This window comes from Phocoena phocoena, chromosome 2 (genome assembly GCF_963924675.1).
Source record: "Phocoena phocoena chromosome 2, mPhoPho1.1, whole genome shotgun sequence".
In the NCBI taxonomy this organism is placed as follows: Eukaryota; Metazoa; Chordata; class Mammalia; order Artiodactyla; family Phocoenidae; genus Phocoena; species Phocoena phocoena.
The window spans coordinates 141,309,472-141,332,928 of NC_089220.1; the positions used below are offsets into that span (position 1 = coordinate 141,309,472).

General features: G+C 37.1%; 1 protein-coding gene and 1 pseudogene across 1 annotated transcript in view; both read right to left on the reverse strand.

Annotated features, from left to right (window-relative positions):
• Window positions 1–23,457, reverse strand: part of HDGFL3 (HDGF like 3) — a 73,780-nt gene that overhangs the window by 42,008 nt on the left and 8,315 nt on the right. The gene's annotated exons all lie outside the window — the stretch shown is intronic.
• LOC136118963 (low molecular weight phosphotyrosine protein phosphatase pseudogene) lies at window positions 10,295–10,771 on the reverse strand (annotated as a pseudogene).

Below are 23,457 nucleotides of genomic sequence, written 5' to 3' on the forward strand. Positions count from 1 at the left end.
ATACTGAGTAATGCATGAAGACAAGGCAAGAGAAAATCAGCTAGGCTAGAATCCAACATTTTGTAAATGGTAGTTTCCAAACCCACAGGTCTTCACAGTGCTCTGAGAAGTTTGCATTATTGACAGTCATGGTATCTGTTTCAATTTCAATTTAAAAATCAATAAATAAAATAATTTAAATACTTTCTTTCTAAAATTGAACAGTATGAGAGCCTCTTCGTATCTACTGAGCAAATACGTGTAGCAATAGTAGGTAAGTGTGTTCACGATTGAAATATTCAGTTAGGTTCATCACTCAACTGAACCCAGCTAGCTGCTTCTGGGTTTGACCATTAATCTGTTCTAATTTTTATTCTTTGTCTCATATTATTTAGCTTATATCCAAAACAAACCGTTTGTTAAGACTGCAAAAGAAATATGGATGTTGAAACAGAAGTTAGTAAAGAGCACAAAATGATAATAATCTTGTAAATTTTTTTCAAAATTATCTTTATTCTATCTGAAAATTGAATTTATCTGATCAATATCAAGATTCTCCATCTGAACCAGTATTGAAAGGAGAAAAAAATGATGACAAGTATATCCCAATTTAGCATTTTATTTAAAAAATGAGTTATACTTTAGATTATCATTTTGGTGACTATCTTTTTATGTCTTTTATATACATGCACATATATTTTACATAAATGGGATGTGTCACAGAAGCTGTTTTATCATGGAGATCCTTTTTCTTTTAAATAGAGATGTGTGTGTGTGTGTGTGTGTGTGTGTGTGTGTGTGTATGTGTGTACATACTGAGTGGTAGGTGAGTGGAGGTTTACCTCTACAACCTCTCTCAGACCTACTTATCCCAAGGTAATGATTACAGTTGGAACCTTCGTAGTCATGGTTCCTCATCTGCTGATTCGACCAACCGTGGAATGAAAATTATTTGAGAAAAAGAATTCCAGAAAATTCCAAAAAAGCAGAACTTGAATTTGCCAAGTGCTGGTAACTATACAGCATTTACATTGTATTAGGTATTATAAGTAAGCTAGAGATGATGTAAAGTATATGGGAGGATGTGTGTAGGTTACATATAAAGGACTTGGGTGTCTGCAGATTTTGGTATATGCAGAGGTACTGGAACCAATCCCCCTGAGAATATCGAGACATAACTATTCATAGCAAAGTATGCTTTTCTCCATGTTCATATACAAATTTTTTTTTTTTTTTTTTTTGGCGGTATGTGGGCCTCTCACTGCTGTGGCCTCTCCCATTGCGGAGCACAGGCTCTGGACACGCAGGCTCAGCGGCCATGGCTCACGGGCCCAGCCACTCCATGGCATGTGGGATCCTCCCGGACCGGGGCACGAACCCGTGTCCCCTGCATCGGCAGGCAGACTCTGAACCGCTGCGCCACCAGGGAAGCCCAATATGCAAATATTTTATACACAGGCAGAAGTGTTTTTTTTTTGGGGGGGGTGACTATGGTGTTTCTCTCTCTCACACACATGCACACAAAATGAATCACATTTTATCAAATTCTCTGCATTATTAAAAGTCCTTGAAGTCAACTGGAATAGATTTAACTGATTTATTTTTAATGACTGCATAATAATCCAGTAATTAGATAACCTATAATTTACCCAACTTTTTCCTGAGGAATGTTAAATAAGGAATTTACCTTATTTTTAGTGTTTTTGCCCTTAAAAAAGGCTACAGCAAACATACTTAGATTTTTATGCACTGGTGCTTCTATTTCCATGAGATATGATTTCCAGGAGTGAGACTGTTGGATCATACATTAGAGGTATTTTTCATTTTAATAGATATTGCCAGACTGCTTTCAAAAAAGGTTATAATAATTCACTTTTCCACCAAGATATGAAAATGACCTCCCTTCCAATCTTTGACAGCATTAGGCATTTCTGCTCTTTTAAATTTGCATTTCCCTGATTAATGGTGAGGTTAAGCATCTTTTCATAGGTGTATCGGCTATTAGGATTTACCCTTCAGTGAATTGCCTATTCATATCACTTTTGCATTTCTCTATAGGCTTCTGTCTTTTTACTATTCATTTGTAATATATTAACCTGATAGCTATACTCTCCATTGCAAATATATTTCTCTATAATATGCCCATTGAAACATTTTCTTCTCTTGAGTTCCAGGATACTACACTCTCCTGATATATTTTTTTCCTTTCTCACCATCCACTTCTTTTCAGTCTTCTTTTCACAGCTCCTCTTCTCTACACAGACTTACTCCCCTGGTGATTTCATCCAGTTTCATGGTTCTGAATGCCATCTATACACTGATTAGTCTCATATTTCTACCCCCAAAATCCAGACCTCCCTTTTGAGCGTCAGACTCACCTACTTCAGTGTCTCATAGGCATATCAACTCTTAATCTTATGGCCTAACCCGTTTACCTTTCAGTATTCTCTAACGTGAGTAAATGATATCACTGTCCAACCAGCTGCTCCTATTTGAAACCTGGAAGTCATTATTGATTTATTTCTCTCCCATACAGATATGTCTCAATAACACTAATTTCTTTCAATTATACCCCCTCAAATATATCACCAAACTAACCATTTCTTTCTACATCCAATTCTGTCTGCTCTGGTCTACTCTACCAGCATCTAATGCCTAAACTTCTACAAAAGGCTCCTAACTGGGCCCTTTGCATCCACCTCCCTAGCCCCTACCTCTGCCCCCAATAATCAATTCTTCAGATCCTAAACATAAGTCAGATCATGTCATTTTGCTCGAAACACTCCCATGACCTTCCATATTTTAAAAAATTCTAAACTCATTGCTAAAGCTGTAAGACCCATGATAGGAATTTTGTCTACCTCCTTGAACTCATTTCCCGCCCTTCTGCCTCTAGCCCTAGCTTATTCTGTATTAGCCTCATTTGCCTTCTTGCTCTTCCTTGAATATACCAAGCTCATTCCAACTTTTACCCCAGAGCTGTACGACTCCTTCCTCTCGAACATCTGACTCTGCTCAAATGTCACATTTTCAGAAAACCCTTCCTTGGTTGTGCAGAAACACCCACCCACACAGCATCACATCATATGCTATCCTCTTTGCTTGCTTCATCTTTTTGCATATCTCTTATGGTTACATTAAATTACAAATTGCTTTGCTTGCTTGCTTAGTCATCTGTCCCACTCTAAACTAAAACATAAGCTTTATGAGGACAGAAAACACGTCCATTCTCATTCACTACTAAATCCCTAGCACCCAAAACAGTGCCTGGCACATAGCAGGAATTCAGTGTCATTTTTATTTTCAAGAATGACTAAGTGTTGCTTTATTATTTTTTGACACTGATCATTGCAAAGCTAGCCTAATTACATTGAAAGGAACCGATATATAGCTGTAGTTCATTCGCTTTTAATGTTTAATATTTTTACATCAATATACCACCATTTAATTTTCCATTCTCTGTCAAGGACATTTGGGTTACTTCCAAGTTTTTTTGCTATTATGAATCATGTTGGTGTGAATATTCTTGTACACATCTTCTAGTACACACATGTGAGCTTCTCTAGGATTACAGATGTTGAGTCAGAAAGTATGCAAAATTCAACTTCACAACATAAAGCTAATTTGTTTTCCAAAGTGGTTGACCAATTTATACTCCTTCAGTGGTGTATAAGAATTCCTATTGCTGGACTTCCCTGGTGGTGCAGTGGTTAAGAATCCGCCTACCAATGCAGGGGACACGGGTTCGAGCCCTGGTCCGGGAAGATTCCACATGCTGCAGAGCAACTAAGCCCGCGAGCCACAACTACTGAAGCCTGCGTGCCTAGAGCCCATGCTCCGCAACAAGAGAAACCACCACAACTAGAGAAAGCCTGCGGGCAGCAACGAAGACCCGTCGCAGCCAAAAATAAATAAATAAAATTTAAAAACAATTAATAAAAGAATTCCTATTGGGATAAACAACAAGGTCCTACTGTATAGCACAGGGAACTATATCCAATCTCCTGGGATAAACAATAATGGAAAAGAATTTTAAAGAAGAGTGTCTGTATGTGCGTAAGTGAGTCACTCTGCTGTACAGCAGAGATTGGCACAGCATTGTAAACTATACTTCAATAAAAAAAAGAAAAAAATACCCAAAATAAAAAATCTCGGAGTCTAATAAAACACAGATAATGGCCAAAAAACAATTCCTATTGATCCACATCCTCTCCAACATATGATACTGGAAAATCTCTTAATTTTTGGCAATCTCATTATGATCTTAATTTGCATTTCCCTACTAATAAGGTTGAGCATCTTTTACTATATTTATAGGCCTTATGTAATTCTTCTATGAAATGGCTGTTCATGCCTTTTTGCCTATTTTACTATCCAGCTATTTGTCTTTTTCTTATTGATTCATTCTGTATACTAAAGCTTTGCTAGTTCTGTATGTAGCAACTTCCTTCAGGTTGTGGCTTATATTTTCAAGTTCATTAAAGGATTTTTTAACTGAAAAGAAGCTCTTGATTTTAACATACTAAAATTTATCAATTTTTCCTTCCATGGCTAGTTTTTTTCTGTGTTGTCATGGAAAATTCTTCCCTACTCCAGGGATACAATATATTCTCCCCATATGCTTTAAAAGCTTTTTACGCTTTCATCTATGTAGAAATGATCTTTGTATATAGTATGAAATAGGGATCCATATGGATACTATATGGATAACTAATCATGCTAGCATTGTTTAAAAATACTCTCTCCATATCCCCCCTCCCCTACCTGCAATGCCACCCTTGTCCATATATCTGTGGACCAGTTTCTGGGTGACCATTCTGTTCTACTGGTCAGTACAACTCTCCCTGAGCCAAACACTATCTTAATTTACTATTAACTACTACTTGAACAATTGTACATTTTGATATCTGACAGGACAAGTCCCACCATCTTGTTCTTACTGTTCAGAAATGTCTTGTCTTCGTTATCTACCCTTCCATATATATTTTAAAGGACAACAAAACAAAAACATAATTTAAAAACAAATAGTCATTTACAACAGCAACAAAAAGTATAAGATACCTAAGAATGTACAGAGATTTATAAAACAATTTAAAAACATTTAAGAAAGCCCACATAAATGAAGAAATAGACCACATTCATGTATTAGAAACCTTAATAAGATGTCAATTTTTCTATATTAATCCATAAATATAATTCAAATTCAATCAAAATCCCAACATAGTTTATTGTGAATCTTGACAAGCTAATGTACTGTTTAACCCTCACTGCTTGATTGGAAGCATACAGAATTATAAATTTAGTATAAGATATAAAACTTTAACCAAAATATGTATTAGAATCTAAAATGTGATCAGCCTTATCTATTTCTGATGATAGGTCTTCCTTAATCAAAGTCTAGAAATTTTCCTTTATTATACTTCAGATAATTAATTTTGAAATATCTGTCCTGTCTTCCAGAGTTCATGTTGTTAGCAAGCTGACTCTCTCTGAAATATACTTGTTGTTTATCATCTCTTCCCTTATATTTGTCTCCAAACACTTCCTTTGCTTTCTAGATATGTTCTTCAAAGTCTGTCTTCTATTTGACTAATTTATTGATTCTGCTTGTTACCTGAGGTGTTTACATACTCTACTCTGGCTATTCTTATTTAATAGTCATTGTTCACATCCTAATGTTCTTTACCGGAAAAAAAAAAATTTAAAGAACACAGACTTGTTACAGTACCATAAAGAAAGGCTTTGGACAATCATAAGGCATAGCATAAAAGGACTTTAAAAAAGCCAGCGAGAAAGGGAAGAAACAGCATAAAGCTTGGAAAAAGCAAATACTCTGCATACTTTCAAATTTAGTATAGAAGCAATTATCCTGAATGGCTCTGAAAACAAGGGACCTATGCCCTAGACTGCTGATATCAAACAAAAGGCAAAATCACAGAAGCAAAGTACAGGTATAATAATCCATGAAGTGCCTCAGAAATTTAACCTATAGCAGCATTAATAATATTCTAAGGATTTAGAACCATCTGCTAAATGTATCCAATTGTAATTTATCTCTTTTTAAGGATAAAGATGTGAAATTAGTTTTGTCTTTCTGCCAAAAGCACCAATCGACCAAAAAAAAAAGAAGAAAACAAACCCCCCCAAAATGTAATAATGACTGTGTTCCTGACAGGGTTGCTAAACAAATATTTGATAATAGAAAGTAGACAGTAGGAAGAAAACACCAAAAATTCCACAGGATGATTTTCTCAGAGATTCTTTCTTTCAGTTTATGTCTCAGGGATGAAATTCATCACTTGTAAATTTGAATAATTCTACACATAAAACAAAATTAAAGCATATAATAGTCTTAAACTATGCCTGTTTTTGACAAATAAAGGTGGTAGCTTAGCCAAACCATCTTGACTGCCTCATCTATGCAAAAGCTCATTTAAACATTTAAATAATCACTCACAGGCATTTTCTGAACACTGTATCTCATTTTCCTTGTTCTCAATTATACCCAACTGCCTCATATAAGGCTAGGCCTGGGCAAACTTGTGCTTTGTCTTCATTCTTACCTTTTCATCTTTCTGATAAGATCACAATGACCCCAGGACTTCATATTTCACTGCTCTTGCTTTCCCCACATATGCTGCATATGGATGTCCATAAAAACTGACTGTCCCAGGAATATCTGTTCAGAGTCCTGTTCTTTGCTTATTTTAAAATAAATTACAGGGACTTCCCTGGCGGTCCATTTATTAAGACTTTGCCTTCCAATGCAGGGGATGTGGGTTCGATCCCTGGTCTGGGAGTTAAGATCCCACATGCCTCATGGCTAAAAAACCAAAACATAAAACAGAAGCAATACTGCAACAAATTCAATAAAGACTTAAAAATAAATAAACAAGCACAGTGATCAACAGAGTGAAAAGGGAGTCCACATAGTGGGAAAAATATTTGCAAATCATGTATCTGATAAGGAGTTAATAATATTTAGAATATATAAAGAACTCTTAAAACTCAATAACAAAACCCCCCAAATAACCCAATTAAAAAACGGGTAGGGGCTTCCCTGGTGGCGCAGTGGTTGAGAGTCTGCCTGCCGATGCAGGGGACCTGGGTTTGTGCCCCGGTCCGGGAAGATTCCCACATGCCACGGAGCAGATGGACCCCGTGAGCCATGGCCGCTGAGCCTGCGCGTCTGGAGCCTGTGCTCTGCAACGGGAGAGTCCACAACAGTGAGAGGCCCGCGTACCGCAAAAAAAAAAAAAGGGCAAAGGACTTGAAGATATACTTCTCCAAAGATATACAAATGGCCAATAAAGCACATGAAAACATTCTCAACATGGATAATCATTAAGGAAACACAAATCAAAACCATGAGATATCACTTCATACCCATTAAAATGGCTACTTTCAAAAAAACAAAAACCCCAGAAAATATAAAGTGTTGGCAAAGACACGGAGAAACTGGAACCCTTGTGCACTGTTGGTGGGAATGTAAAATGGTGCAGTCCCTATGGAAAACAGTACGGTATTCCCTAAAAAAAATTAAAAATAGGATTATCATATGACCCAGCAATTCTACTTCTGAGTATATACCCAAAAGAATTAAAGGCAGGGTATTGAAGAGATATGTGTACCCACATGTTTATAGCAGCATTATTCACAATAGCTAAAAGGTGGAAGCATTCCGGGTTTTCATCAACGAATGAATGAAGAAACAAAATGTGGGATATACATGCAGTAAAATATTATTCAGCCTCAAGAAGGAAGAAATTCTAATACATGCTACCACGTGGATGAACTTTGAGGACATTATGCTAAGTGAAATATTCCAGTCACAAAAAAGACATGTACTGTATGATTCCACTTATATGAGGTACACAGACAAGTCAAATTCATAGAGACAGAAAGTAAAATGGTGGCTGACAAGGTTTGGGAGTAGAGGAGAATGGGGAGTTATTGTTTAATGGGTACAGAGTTTCAGTTTTGCAATACGAAAAAGTTCTGAAGATGGATGATGGTGATGGTTACACAACAATGTGAATGTACTTAATACCAATGAATTGTCCACTTAAAAATAGTAAATTTTATGTTATGTATATTTTAACACAATTAAAAAAGAAAAAATTACAATTAGCACATAAATAGCTCATCCTAAGACTGGTTTTAAACCCTTTTCTTACCTGAGCCTTAAATTTTCTAAATTAAATAAGGGTTTCTGTCTAACTGTCAAAATGGTTAGAGTGAATTCCGTATTTTCTTTCACTTCTCCCTCTCATCCTACGCAGGTGAGTAAAGAGGGCAATGGATTGTACTGCAGTTCTTCCTACTAACTTGCTCTGTAACTCTGAGAAAGTCACTTGGTCAAGAAGTTTAATGCATTTTAGTTTTCTCATCCCTCCCCTCAAAGTAACAACACTGGAAGTCATCTTAAATCTTATGTCTCAGAAGGTACTATCACTAAACTTTCCATTAACGACTTCAAAACTGACTGCAGGGAGGCAGGAAGCAATAGCACAAAATGTAAAGGAAGGTCCATTCAAGATGCAGTGTTCTCTCTATATAATTGTGTTAAGTCCTATTACAAATAATAGGACAATAAATAGTTCTAAAAACTACATTTCAAAAAAAAAAAACTACATTTCAATGTCCTATAACCAAAAAGGGCTGAAACCCAGCCTTTTTGTAAGGAAATGCCAATAAAAAATGTCTCTATTCTCTTTTTCATGTTCCTTCTGGGTTGGTCAGTTTTATTACTTGTTCATTTAGTCTAGCTGCCTTGTTGATAGGAAAATCTTCTCATCACTTTCTGCACACATCTCACTTTTATTCTTTTCCTTTATGCATCTACGGTTCTCTTCCTTAACCTATCTCAAGCTTTTTCAAGGTAAGGTCATGTCTCATTCATTTTTGTAATGTTAAGTCTATCATGGAGACTAACCCAGAGTATATACTCAATGGACACTTAATGGGAATATGATGATGGAACCCAATTCACACAGCCCCGCCTTCACAAGGAAATAACTGGAAATTAAAAAGATGAAAGTTTCAATGACAGAAATTAAGAATGTTACACAACAAACTGTTTAAAACCAGGAAGCATTTCTGCTAACCAAAAAAAGTAGATAAAATCTTGAGGAAGTCTGTTAACAAAGAGTGGAATAGGGGAAAATCTCCCAGGGGTGGTCAAAAAACATTAAGCTACATATATACTGTTTATACAATTTACATCTTAAAACAGGAAAGAAAAGTTATGAATAAAAGGCTGGATAAAGACACAACAGCCAAATCTATACAAAAATAAAAGCATGTTACAAGTACCATAAATTACAAGCTAAAAAAGTATGAAATGGTAGAGTGGATAATTATACATATATTTTTTGTAATTTCCCCAGTTTATTTGAAAACAATCTTTTCTGACATATATTCATATGAATTTTAGATCAGTCATCTCCAAGTGTACAGAAATTACCTATATTTGACTATAAACTAACCACTGATAAAAGAATACTTAACATATCAATATTTAAGCATTCCAATATAAAAGGACTTTTTCCAACTTATTATTTTTTTCCTACCTAAGCTGATCTATATTTGACATTCAGGTTAATTATCTGCATGTAAAAGCAGGTGCGGTCCTCAAACTAACCTAAGGTAAACCAGCACACGAGTGTCCTTCTTCCCCGACATAATTACATTTCCAGAGGCAAAGTGGTTCAAATGGGAACAAATAAGCTAACTTCCTTATGAAATAAACTAGACAGACACAAACTAAGGAGTGAAGGTGCTAAAGATAAATCCCACAAATCTTCCTCCTTCCTGTCTTGTCAATGCACAAGTGTGCACTGTGAGCGTGTATGAACACTTCTCACCAACATCACTGGACACCAGGCCCTGGCATCAACAGGTAGTGCAGAGCAGGCGGCCCCGTCCACACAGAGGGAAGATGTAGTGTAGATTCTTGGAAGTGTCGATGGGCTCAGATGCTAATGGGCCTTACAGTGATGTTTTACTTCATTATGTTCTATTTTGTTGCTCTACTATTTTGTTTGTTCCACTATTTTTGTAACTGGGGTGAAGTGGGAGGTTCAACTAGTCTAAGAACATTTACCCCATAAACTGTCTGAATCAAAAATTTTATTTATTCTTCCACCAAACACAACAACTGATTTCCATCTACAATTATTTTTTAAGGTAGGAAACAGTGAGCCAACTGAAGAAAGGGCTGCGGCCTTGGCTAGGGAATGGTGACACTGTGTTGCTCGACTGAGAATGCAGGCCTATGGGGACGAGCCTGGGCCACAGCAGGACTGGACCTGGGTCAGTGAACCCTCTCCAGCAAGGCTCTGCAGCACTGCACACACTGGTGGTAGACGGTCTCAAAGTCAGCGTCCTTACCATAATAAGGATCTTCAATAATGAGTTGTTCCTGTGGCTCCTAGCTCCCAAGTATTCAATTCTCGCTCTGCAGTTTTTAACTTGATTACTTTTCCTATTCACATCTCTCCAGTTGCTTTCATCCATACATAATATATAATCAAAAGTGGCAAAGACTTCTTTGGTAACCTGCCAGGCAACGTGACTCATGGGGATAACCACGCTTCTTCATGCAAGCCTGGCCCCGATAATCAGGAGGGTTTCCTAGTTCATACGTTGACACTGCTGCACTGTTTATCCTCCAAGTATCTGAAATGTTTTGATCAGTTACAAGTTTCCTGAAAACTACTTCTGCAATGGGTGATCGACAGATGTTACCCAGACACACGAACAGCACTGACTTGGTCACCCGTATGGCCATCTTCCCGTGCACAGAGAGGCGCCCACTTGGATCATTATATTCTGACAAAAGGTACACCACCCTGGAGTTATAAGTCCTAAACATTTATGTGGCAAGTGAAGCCCTGAAATTTCCTAAATAGTCAAAAATATTGTGAGAGATATGTAGAAATATAATAGATATGGTAGCTATACTTCTGCATCTCTAAATATTGACTGCTACAGAAGCCTTCTTTTTAGGAATACAAAGAACACTTTTAAAAAGTTGATCACGGGGACTTCCCTCGTGGTCCAGCGGTTAAGACTCTGCATTCCCAATGCAGGGGGCCTGGGTTCAATCCCTGGTCAGGGAACTAAATCCTGCATGCTGCAACTAAGACCCAGTGCAGCCAAATAAGTAAACAAATAAATATTTTTTTAAAAGTTGATCACATATTAAAAGAAAACTCAAATTAAAAAATAGTTTAAAAGGCTACATACTCTGATAACAAGGTAATCATGCTAAAAAAACAAATTTAAACATTGTATAAAAACTTTTTTTTTTTTTGTGGTACGCGGGCCTCTCACTGTTGTGGTCTCTCCCGTTGTGGAGCACAGGCTCCGGATGCGCAGGCTCAGTGGCCATGGCTCACGGGTCCATCTGCTCCGTGGCATGTGGGATCTTCCCAGACCGGGGCACGAACCCGTGTCCCCTGCATCGGCAGGCGGACTCTCAACCACTGCGCCACCAGGGAAGGCCTGTATAAAAACTTTTAACCAATGATAATTTCTAAAATTATCTCCTAAACATCTCTTAGGCCAAAAAAGAAAAGAAAATCACAATTAAAACCTATATTGAAAATGATTATAAAACACCAATTACCCAAATCTACATGTTGAAGCCAAATCTGACCTTAGGAAAACTAGCTTTAAAAATTTTCATTTTCAAAAAAAATTTCAAAGGGATTTCATGACTTTTGAAATAGAAGAAAAGTAGTGAAGATGAAATCAGAAATTCATGATGTAAGGGAAAAAAAATAGGAGAACTGATTAACCAAAAAAAAAAAAGGGAGAAATAAAAACCAAGAGCTAGAGTTTTGGTGAAAAAATGACAATAAAGCTGACAAATCTTTGGCAAATCTAAATACAAAATTTTTTTAAATATATAAAATTAGTAATGAGATGTAACTATAGTGACTGAGACTAAAAATTATAGTAGAACGATATATATATATATATATATATATATATAAAATCTGCACTAGAAGGTTTACTATATCTATGAAATAGACACTTTTCTAGGAAAATAAAAATGGTAGAATTGACTCAAGAAGAGTGGAATATGTGAATAAACCAATAACCATGGAATTGATTTAAAAGATGCCCGAAAAAACCCTCAAAAAGTTTCCAGGCCTGAAGTGGTTTTAAGGTCTTTCAAGTCTTGGAAACAGACTTGCTTACTTGCTAAATAGAAATTATTTTAGGGACTTCCCTGGTGGCGCAGTGGTTAAGAAACCGCCTGCCAACACAGGGGACACGGGTTTGAACCCTGGTCCGGAAAGATCCCACATGCTGCAGAGCAGCTAAGCCCGTGCGCCACAACTACTGAGCCCACATGCTGCAACTACTGAAGCCCGTGTGCCTAGAGCCCGTGCTCTGCAACAAGAGAACCCACCGCAATGAGAAGCCCGCACACTGCGACAAAGAGTAGCCCCCGCTCGCCACAACTAGAGAAAGCCCACATACAGCAATGAGGACCCAATGCGGCCAAAAATAAATAAACAAAATTTAAAAAAAAATAGAAATTATTTTAGGGCAACTAAAACTTGGAAAGCTTACCACACATTTTACCAAATCAGCAAAGCTGCGAAAGAAATCAGACAAAAGACTTACTACAACAGACAGAACTGAAAGGAGAATAGGCAATTCAACAATAATAGATGGAGACTTCAATACCTCACTCTAAATAACGGATAGAACAACTAAACTAGACAGAAGATCAAAAAGGAAACAGAACACACTATAAACTAACTAGACCTAACAGACATCTATAGAACACTTCACTGAATAGCAGCAGAATACGCATTCTTCTCAAGTGTACATGGAGTGTTCTCCAGAATAGAACATACATTAGGTCATAAAACATGCTTCAATGAATTTAAAAGGACTGAAGTCATACAAAGTATGTTCTCTGACCACAAGGTAATGAAATTAGACATTACTAATAAAAGGAAATTTGGGAAATTCACAAATATATAGAAATTAGCACACTGCTAAATAAACAATTGGCAAAGGAGAAATCACAAGGAAAATTAAAATTACTTGTAGATGAATGAAAACATAAACATAATATACCAACACTTATGGGATGCAGTGAAAGCAATGTTTAGAGAGAAATTTATAGCTATGTACACCTATATTAAAAAGGAAGATCATGGGGCTTCCCTGGTGGCGCAGTGGTTGAGAATCTGTCTGCCAATGCAGGGGACATGGGTTCGAGCCATGGTCTGGGAAGATCCCACATGCCACGGAGCAACTGGGCCCGTGAGCCACAACTACTGAGCCTGTGCGTCTGGAGCCTGTGCTCCGCAACAAGAGAGGCCGCGATAGTGAGTGGCCCCCGCTCGCCGCAACTAGAGAAAGCCCTCGCACAGAAACGAAGACCCAACACAGCCAAAAATAAATAAATTAATAAATAAAATTTAAACTGTTGATTCACTCATGTAATTTAAAGAAAAAAAAAAAGGAAGATCACAAATCAATAACCTAACATTCTACCTTCAGAAACTGGAAAAAGAATAGCACACCAACTTAAAGCAAATAAAAGGAAGAAAAAAATACAGATTAGAGTGGAAATAAGTAAAATAGACAATAGAAAAATACAGGAAATCAATGAAACCAAAAGTTAGTTCTTTGACAAGATCAATAAAATTGACAAATCTTAGGCTAGAATGACTAAGAAAAAAGAGAGAAGATTCAAATTACTAAAATCAGGAATGAAAAGAGAACATTACTACTGACCTTACAGAAATAAAAAAGACTATCAGGGAATAGTATGGGTAACTGTATGCCAACAAATTAGATAACCTAGATAAAATGAACAAATTCCTAGGAAGGCACAAACTATTGAAACCCACTGAAGATGAAATAGAAAATGTGAGTAGAGCTATAATAGGAGATTAAATTATTAAAAAATACCATAAATAATAATAAAAAAACTACCACAAAGAATCTAAAAAAGCGCAACTCATAGAAACAAGAGTAGAATGATGGTTGCTAGGGACTGGAGGGTAGGGTAAATTGAGAGATGTTGGTCAAAGGATACAAACTTCCAGTTATATAAGATGAATAAGTTTTGGGGATCTAACATACAGCATGGTGATTATAATTAACAATACTGTATAGACTTGAAAGTTGCTGAGTAAATCTTAAAAGTTCTCACTACAAAAGAAATGGTAATTATGTGAGGTGACTGAAGTGCTAACTAACCCTACTAGCATAATCACTTTATTATGTGTATCAAATCAGCACATTGTACACCTTAAATTTACACAATATTTCATGTCAGTTAAATCTCAATAAAGCTGTTTAAAATAAATAAAAAAAAAACACCCACAAAGAAAAGCTCAGGTCCAGATAGCTTCATTGGTGAATCATACCAAACATTTAAAGAATTAATACCAATCCTTCACAAACTCTTTCAAAAAACAGAAGAGGAGGGAACACTCCCCAACTCATTTTTTGAGGACTGTATTACTCTGATACCAGGATCCCAGAAACAGACATCACAAGAAAACAGAACTATAGATCAGTATCACTTACGACTATAGATGCAAAAATCTACAACAAAAATACAGATCTTCCTCAACTTATGATGGAGTTACATCCCAATAAACCCATCATAAACTGAAATTATCATTAAGACAGAAATGCATTTAATACACCTAACATACAGAATATCATAGCTTAGCCTAGCCTACTTTAAATGTGCTCAGAACACTTAACTTACAGTTGGGCAAAACAATCTAACAGAAAGCCTATTTTATAATAAATGTTGAGCATCTCATGTAATTTATGGAATACCATTCTGAAAGTGAAATACAGAATGGTTGTATGGATACAGAATGGTTCTAAGTGTACTGGCTGTTTACCCTAGTGACAGTGTAGCTGACTGGGAGCTACGGCTCAGGCTCACTGCCACTGCCCAGCATCAGGAGAAAGTATCTTACAGCATATCGCTAGCCTGAGAAAAGATCAAAATTCAAAACTTGAAGTGTGGTTTCTACTGAATGTGTATCACTTTTGTACCATCATGAAGTCGAAAAATTATAAGTTCAACCGTCATGTGTCAGGGATTCTATTTCTTATTAGCAAACAGAATCCAGCAATGTATAAAAAGAATTATGCACCATGACCAAGAAGTTTTATTCCAAGAATGTGAGATTGGTTTAACACACAAAAATCAATCAATATAATACACCATATTAATAGAACAAAAGACAAAACATCACATGGTTATCTCAATAGATGTGGGAAAAGCATCTGACAAAATCCAACATCCTTCCATGATAAAAACATTCAACAAACTAGGAATACAAGGAAACACCCTCAACCTGATAAAGGGCATCTAAGAAAAACCCACAGCTAATGTCATACTTAATTGTGGAAGACTAAAATTTCCTGCATAAGATAAGGAACAAGACAAGGATGTCCACTTTGACCACTTCTATTCAACATTGTACTGGAGGTTCTAGTCAAGGTCATTAGGCTATATGAAATGTAAAATGGTATAACAGCTTTGGAAAAGAGCCTGGGAATTTCTCAAAGGGTTAAACAAAGAGTTACCATATGACCCAGCAATTCCATTCCTAAGTATACACCCAAGAGACTGAAAACATTAAATCCACATAAAAAACTGTACACATATGTTCATCGCAGCATTATGTATAACAGCCCAAAGTGGAAATGACCCAAATACCCATCAACTGATGAACAGATAAACAAAATGTGGAATACCTATGGAATGTTATTCAGACATTAAAAGGAATAAACTACTGGGACTTCCCTGGTGGCACAGTGGTTGGGGATCCGTGCTCCCAATGCAGGAGGCCTGGGTTTGATCTCTCATCGGGGAACTGGATCCTACACGCATGCCACAACTAAGAATTCCCATGCCACAACTAAGGAGCTAGCGAGCCGCAACTAAGGGGCACACCTGCTGCAACTAAGGCAACTAAGGGGCACATCTGCTGCAACTAAGACCTGGCACAACCAAATAAATAAATGAATATTAAATAAACAATAAATAAAAGGAATATACTACTGATACACGCTACAACATGGATAAACTTTGAAAATATTATGTTAAATTAAAGAAGCCAGACATAATTGGCCATATATTCTTTTTTTAAAAATAAATTTATTTGGGCTTCCCTGGTGGCGCAGTGGTTGAGAGTCCACCTGCTGATGCAGGGGACATGGGTTCGTGCTGTGGAGCGGCTGGGCCAGTGAGCCATGGCCACTGAGCCTGCATGTCTGGAGCCTGTACTCCGCAATGGGAGAGGCCACAGCAGTGAGAGGCCCGTGTACCACAAAAAAAAAAAAAAAAAAATTTATTTATTTATTTATTTATTTATGGATGGCTATGTTTGGTCTTCATTGCTGTGCGCAGCCTTTCTCTAGTTGTGGCGAGCAGGGGCTACTCTTCATTGCAGTGCGCAGGCTTCTCATTGTGGTGGCTTCCCTTGCTGTGGAGCATGGGCTCTAGGTGCGTGGGCTTCAGTGACTGTGTCACGTGGGCTCAGTAGTTGTGGCATGCGGGCTCTAGAGCACAGGCTCAGTTGTGGTGCATGGGCTTAGTTGCTCCACAGCATGTGGGATCTTCCCGGACCAGGGCTCGAACCTGTGTGGTTAAGAATCCACCTGCCAGTGCACCATCAGGGAAGTCCACCACCAGGGAAGTCCAATTGGCCATATATTCTATGATACCTCCAAATGAAATATCCAGAATAAGCAAATTCTTAGAGACAAAGTAGATTAGTGATTGTCATGGATTGGGGGTAAGGATGGATGATGACAGACTGCTTAATGGGTATGCATTTCCTTTTGGGGTGATAAAAATGTTCTAGAATTAGCAATGGTTGTACGGCATTGTGAATATAATAAAAACTACTGAACTGTATAACTTAAACAGGTGAATTTTATGTTACCTAAATTATATCTCAACAAAAAGAGAAATGTATATACAATAGTCCCCCATTATCTGCAGTTTCATTTTCTGTGGTTTCAGTTACCTGTGATCAACCATGGTCCAAAAATATTTAATGGAAAATTCCAGAAATAAACAATTCATAAGTTTTAAATTGCATGCCATTCTCAGTAGTGTTAGGAAATCTCAAGCCATCCTGGAGTGGGACATGAATTATCCCTTTGTCCAGCATATCCTACCTGTTAATAACTTAGTAGCTGTCTCAGTTATCAGATCAACTGTTGCAGTGCTTGTGTTCAAGTAGCCTTGATTTTACTTAATGAGGGCTGCAAAGCATAAGAGTAGTGATGCTGGCAATTTGGATATGCCAAAGAGAAGCTGTGAAGTGCTTTCATTAAGTGAAAAGGTGAAAGTTCTCAACTTAATAAGGAGAGAAAAAATACCATTTGTTGAAGTTGCTAAGATCTACTGTACGAAAGAATATTCTATCCACGAAATTGTGAAGGAAAAAGAAATTCATGCTAGTTTTGCTGTTGCACTCCAAACTGCAAAAGTTATGGCCATAGTGCATTATAAGTGTTTAGTTAAGATGGAAAAGGCATTAAATCTATACAATAAGATATTTTGAGAGAGACCACATTCACGTAACTTTTATTACAGTGTATTGATATAACTGTTTTATTTTATTATTTATTTAATATTTTACCATGCCTAATTTATAAATTAAACTCTATCATGGGTACATAGGTATAGGAAAAAACGTATACATAGGGCTCAGTATTATCTGCAATTTCAGGCATCTACTGGGGGTACTGTAATGTATCCCCATGGATAAGGGGGGGTTACTGTACTGAAAGGTGTAAGGTGTATTCCAGGTATACAAATACAATTTAATATTTAAAATATATAATTAATAACAAGGCCAAAAGAGAAAACTTACAAAACTATTACAATTTGACAAAATTTAACTTTGACAAAATTTAACTTCCATTCTTGATAATTCTCAGAAAAATAAGAATAAAAGAATACATCAATGGAAAACAGTATGGGGGTTCCTTAAAAAACTAAAAGTAGAGTTGCCACATGATCCTGCAATCCCATTCCTGAGCATATATCTAGAGAAAACTATAATTCAAAAAGATACGTGCAGGCTTCCCTGGTGGCGCAGTGGTTGAGAGTCCGCCTGCTGATGCAGGGGACACGGGTTCGTGCCCTGGTCTGGGAAGATCCCACGTGCCGCAGAGCGGCTGGGCCCGTGAGCCATGGCAGCTGAGCCTGCGCGTCCGGAGTCTGTGCTCCACAACGGGAGAGGCCACAACAGCGAGAGGCCCGCGTACCGGGAAAAAGAAAAAAAAAAAAGATACATGCACCCCAATGTTCACTGCAGCACTATTTACAACAGCCAAAACATAGAAACAACCTAAATGCCCATTGACAGATGAATGGATAAAGATGTGGTATATATATGGAATGAAGCATTACTCAGCCATAAAAAGGAATGAAATAATGCCATTTGCAGCAACATGGATGGACCTAGAGATTATCATGCTAAGTAAGTCATCATGCTAAGCAAGTCAGATAAAATATCATATGACATCACTTATATGTGTAATTTAAAATATGACACATGAACTTACCTACAACACAGAAACACTCACAGTCCTAGAGAACAGACTTGTGGTTGCCAAGGGGGAGGGGGACTAGGGAGGGATGGATTGGGAGTTTGGGGTTAGCAGATGCAAATTATTGTACATAGAATGGATAAACAACAAGGTCCTACACAGGGAACTATATTCAATATCCTGTGATAAACCATAATGGAAAAGAATATGAAAAAGTATGTATATATAGGTATAACTGAATCACTTTGCTGTATAATAATTAACACATTATAAATCAACTATACTTCAATAAAATGAATTTTAAAAAAGGAATATATCAACATGATGTGGACCCCAGCTGTCATAAAATTTTATCATGTTCTGAAATGTGCACAAATATAACAGTACTATTATAACAATACATTATAAAACCAAGATAAATTAATATATTATTAAGTAGAAATAAAATGACACCAAAAAATCTAAATTAATAATTTAATGTCATACTGTTTTGTTGGAATTACATCCTGTTTACAACATGAATACGCCTCAGGTTCTTTTGTGTTTAGCACCCTGGGCTGTATAATGAATCAAATTTCACAGTATTTTTCTCTATCAGAACTACCACCAGGCCTCCATTTACACAGCCCATCTTGACATCATTAGGTGATCAATAAGATGTTGGAGGCAAAGAATAAGGAGCATCTAGGATAATTTGAGGTCTTTGTTTTTGGGGGTGACTGGCTAAATAGTAATCTTTAAGTAAAACAGGAATACTTGGGTTGGGAGGGGTGGCTAGATTACTTTTGATGATGAATTTGTGGTACCTGAGGGACAGCTAGATGGAGCTGTCTAGTAGGTAAACGGATGTATGGATTTGAAGCTCACAATAGTAAGTCTCGGCCTGAAACAGAAATTTAGAAGAATGGTGGCTTGAAGCCAAAGAAGAACCTGTACAGGTATGGTTAGAGAAGCAGAAGAATCTTTCAAGAGAAACACAGGAGGGAAGTCAAGAGAAGAGAATTTTTTAATAGCAGTGTTAATTTCCACAGAGGCAACAATTAGAATTGAAATGAATTCTATTAATTGGCAGGTGATGGTGACTTCTGAGAGAGGGGTGAGAAAGAGACAGTAAGGTCAGTTATTTAAAGAAGCTTGGCTTCCAAGGAAAGCAGAGAGAGCAGTGCCTGGAAGATAGGAGAGATTATTCTTTCTAGTCTGAAGAGAGAAAGTCAGTGGAGGGGAAGAGGCTGATGACTTCAAGTCTATGAGAACAAAACTTTGTTTAGGTTACCTCTCTACCCCCAGCATCTATTAGGGTGTTAGTGTTTGGGACATAGCAAACACTCAAAAATATCAATATTTGCTGAATGTTGAATGAAGAAAGGAAAAGGGTGGGGTCAAGCAAGAAGGGGAGGGTCTTAGTAAGGAGGATGGGGAAGAGGCGATGGAGAGGGAAAAAAACATTTTTTGATCATCCGTTAAACTTCAGATTCTTAAAAAAAAAACAAAAAAACCCCTTCAGATTCTTTATGTTCAAAATCCTTGAAATAACCCTGAAAAGAAGGCATTATTGTCTCCATTTTACAGTCCATCAAAGCAAAGAGATTAGGTACCCAAGGTCATTCATCTGTTGAGGGATAGAGACAGCAGACACGGCTTTATCTGCACATGAAGCTCCTGCTCTTCCACTGCACCTTGAAAATGAACATATAAAATATGAAAGTAAAATAATTTGCTGAAATAAGGGGAAAGAGGTTGAGTTGGAAGAGGGTAGTAAAAATATCTACTAACACCTGAGGAGGATGGACAAGGAACTGACCCAGGTCAAGTAAAAGGAGTGATGAGCAGTGTTGAGGACCTAACGAAATTCATCCTGGAGCAGCCCCAGTCTGCATGCCTTTGTGATTATGTCTAGTTGGTCTCAGCTGGAGTTTGTAGGGTGAATGCATGAAAGTGTGCACGGGGTGAGAGCAGTTCAAGTAATCATGTAGGTCTAATTTGGATAAGGAAGGAGTGAAGCCAGGAGGTAGCTGCGATACCCAGAGAAAACGGAGAGGTCACAGTAGTTGGATTTTACAATATTGAATGAGAAGCAATTTTAGTGGCGCAAAGGAGGGGTCTTCAATCACCATCATCTCTATTTCACTTCAACAAACTTCTCTAACCGCCCGCTCTTGCTGAGCTGCCCTACTTCTGTAATTTGCTTTTATGACAATATTAAAAGCAAGGGACACATTTGTTCTGGGTTACCTGATCCCTTGTAGTTAAATAAATATTTGCCCCAGACAAGGAGCTTATTAAAAATGAACAATGGAGACCATCAAATTTCATAACTCTATCAAAGGCTCTGTCCTTCACCCGCCACCCCACCTAGCACAAGACAGGGTCAGTGAACAACAGCAGTGACAAAAAGCTGAGCGGAAAATCACCAGAGTTCTTGAATACCTGACTTAACACAAAGATTAACCTAACCCTTTTGTTTCCAGATACTTCCACTTAGTATAGTGGGGCTATTTTCCAATAGAAGTGTACTTATTTTGTGTGAGTCAGTCAGCTAGATGTGAGATATAAAACTGTGCTTACTATAACTTTTCAGAAATATATCTTTTTCAGAAATTGAAGAGTGTCTTACTATCATCAATATTAGATTGTCTCTTCTAAGATTGCTGTTATCTAAATAGTAGCAAGGAAATCTTTTTGATTGGACAAAAGTGATTGTAAAGAAGATACAGAACCATTAGAAATGTGGTAGTCCCATGACCTTATATCCACCTCAGAGGGTACCACAAACCTACCGCACCTATAGGTTTTCTGGACTTAACAAAAGCCCATATCAATCCCAGTCATAGATAGCCTGATACCTCCACAGTCTAGTCTCACAAACCCAAGAAAACCCCAGAACCTCAATATTATCAACCAGGGAACACTAGATAGTCAGTGTTTATCACTAACTAGTTAGCAAATGTATGAAGCTTATTACCCTCAACAAGCCGTATGTATGAAACTATAATTAGCTTCATAGAGAAAGCTAAGAAAGTAGTAGGTATATTTGCAATTCAAAGAATAGAAGGAAAATGAGAGTAGAAATATTTGATCTGCATACCTTTGGAGATCAAGTAAAACAATGGCCAGGGTGGTTAAGTGTCCTAACATAACTTTCATTTCTTATGTTCATGTGACCTCCATGTAGGACTATGGCTACAGCAGAATAAAAAGCTCAGGACTATTAACTCATCTCAAAAATCCAACTACTGTTCTGTATAAACATATATAACTCACATAGATTAATTTTCCTTTGGCCTAACAGACCAGACCAGTACTTTTCAAACTACAGGTAGTGAAATTGATTTTGTGGGTTACAACCTGATTTTATACAAAATGAAATATAAAAACATCAGGATGCATCACATATAGTATGATGTGGTGAAAATCTTTTTCTAGTGTGTGTGTATGAAATTAATATTTATTTCTTATTGTCAGTTACAGTCAAAAAAAGTCTGAAAGCCACTAGACTAGACTGCAACAGAATCAATCAGCAACCATGACTCATTTCCAAGGTCTAAATACTTTTTCAAAATTATTGACTTAATCCTCATGTAGCAGTCCAGTGAAGGAGATAAGAACAGTTATGCCTTGTTTGAAAATAGCTGGTCTCATTTTGAAAGTCAAACAGAAGTCTTGAGGGAATTAATTTTCAATCCATTTAACATATGCTAACTCCAAAAAAAAAATGAACTGAGAATTCATAACACTGCTCCCTCTAAATATGTATTTCCTCCAAAATTAAAGATATCATTAGTACAAAAGTCTACTTCAGTGACAAAAAGGAAGAAGAGCTCTAAAGGCATGGGGTTTATTTTTTGACATTTTTCCCTACATAAAAGTTTTTCAATCTCTGTGAAATTCATTTTTATATTTGCTAACCACTACTGAACCTAAATGAACCCATCACTTACAACAACTCTCATCTTAAACATATTTTGATAGAAACTAAGAAGTTACTAATATGTTAGTAAGAATTATCCAGTCTACTTTTGGAGAGACTTCGAGACTCTATATCAGGCTTAGGGAATCCACTCAGAGCTTGAGTTTCAGTGATCAAGTGGGAGGAGTAGTTGATTCATAGGCACCATTTAACTGCCAACGAAGTCCAGCTTAGTTTGCCCCCAAATCCTGAAGCTATGTGGACCCTCTAGAGATGGCTCATCACACTCAGAAATCTGGAGGGGTAATATTAATGGGAAGTCCCTACAACTCCCAGAGCCTAAAGCCAACTCACTATTATAAAGTCACAAGGAAACTGCTGAAAGACACACTTGCCAAACCACAAAAACATTTACTGAGACTTTACTAGGTCTGGTGTTTCTAGGAGGTTAATTATTATGTACTTAATTAGCAAACACTTTCTTCATGTATTTTTTCACATTTGATTACTAGGAAAAAGGGTGAGACTAAGAATTATCACTCTCTCTGTCTTACAAAGAGGTTGTAATAAAAAAAAGATGCCCAAATCTAACAAACCAAGAGAGTGGTAGAATGAGGTGCTTATCTTTTAACTCCTGGTCTAGTTGTCTTTCCTGACATGGCAGGAAGTCTTGCTCAGAAATCTGGAGGATGTCACTCTAAATGTCTGAGTTCACCAATCATTGGATTATTTCACTCTTTTTAACCTCTAGGTGGTTCTCTGTGACCCTACAGATGGTACTTACCTGACTAACTACAGCAAATTCTTATCAAGTAAGAAGATATAGTAGGAAAATTCAATTACTACCTCCATTTTAATCAGCTGAAAGGAGATTATATATACAAATGGCAGTGATATACAGTACATAGGAAAATGCTGTTACAGAGATTGGGAATGCAGTAAACTGGCAAGAAGTTACACAGGCTAGTAGTAGTAGTACTTATGATTTAGCT